This window comes from Octopus bimaculoides, chromosome 20, assembly GCF_001194135.2.
Source record: "Octopus bimaculoides isolate UCB-OBI-ISO-001 chromosome 20, ASM119413v2, whole genome shotgun sequence".
In the NCBI taxonomy this organism is placed as follows: domain Eukaryota; kingdom Metazoa; phylum Mollusca; class Cephalopoda; order Octopoda; family Octopodidae; genus Octopus; species Octopus bimaculoides.
In genome coordinates, this window is record NC_069000.1 from 11738699 (window position 1) to 11740018 (window position 1320).

Consider the following 1320-nt stretch of genomic DNA (forward strand, 5'->3'; position numbering starts at 1 on the left):
TATATATAATGTATGTATGTATGTATGTTTATTATGTGTGTAGATAGATATACATATAAATAATACATACATACATACATACATACATGCATACATATATACAAAATAACTTCTTATATTAAACTTTACTATTTTCTTCTATTTAACTATCTCATATCGTCTCTGATGATGCGATATCTTTTATATCCCTGAAACAGCTGTAAGACTATTCTTCGCTTTATAAAATGTCCTAGAAATATCACACTGCCTTGGCTTTGTTGTTTAATTTGCCTGAAGATTCTACTAGAATAGATGCAAGCACAAATATATGATTTATAAAAACATATGACATATTAATAGAAATCTGTACATGTACACCCATCCAGATCTCTGAGTACCTTATTATTTTTTTCTAATATATAATACCTGTACATCACTTCCAAACCTAATATATATATATATATATATATATAAATAAATAAATTTATATATATATATATACAAGCATTCATGCGCGCGCGCGCGTGCGTATTTGATGTCATAAGAATTTTATAAAATTGAGAATATTACAAAATTCTTTTTGGAATAATATTTCTCGAAGCGCATCACCTTGCGTGGGTGTATACGAATGTGAGCGTGTGTGTATGTATATATACGTGTGTATTATACATACAAGCATGCACGAGCGCACACACACACACATACACGCACAAGCCTATATACATACATATCTATATGTGTGTCTGTGCCTGTGAATGTGTCGGCGCTTTGTGCCTCCCCTTTTACTCCATCCCTCTCTATCTCTGTCTATCTATGTCTCTGTCTCTATCTGTCTCTCTCACTTTCTCCCTCTCTCTCTCTCTCACACTGCTTCTATCTCTGTTCCTTTCTTTCACACCTCGGCTATCTCCTTCCTCCTCGGCACATCCAATTTCCTTCTCATCCTGGCATCAGCCGTTACAATTCTGTTTCTGTTTAACAAGTTGGCGGTATGAATCTCTCATTAAATATGCCAATGGCGACCTACATGTAGGTACGTGTGCGTCACTGTGTGACAGTGTGCATACGTATACGTAAGTATGTGCGCGTATGTGACTATTAGTGTGTGCGTGTGTTTATTGGAGCGGGTGACTTTTCGCCACATAGCCAGTTATATGCTGACAGCGTATACACGCTTTACTGGAACAAATAAAGGTGCATTGTTTGGGGCTGCTTCATCACCGGGACACTGAACCTCAAATAACCTACAGCAACCAACCTTTGGGATCTTTGACCGCCTCCAAGAAATATATATGTCATATATCTAGTATAACACAGACATATGTATATATATATATATAT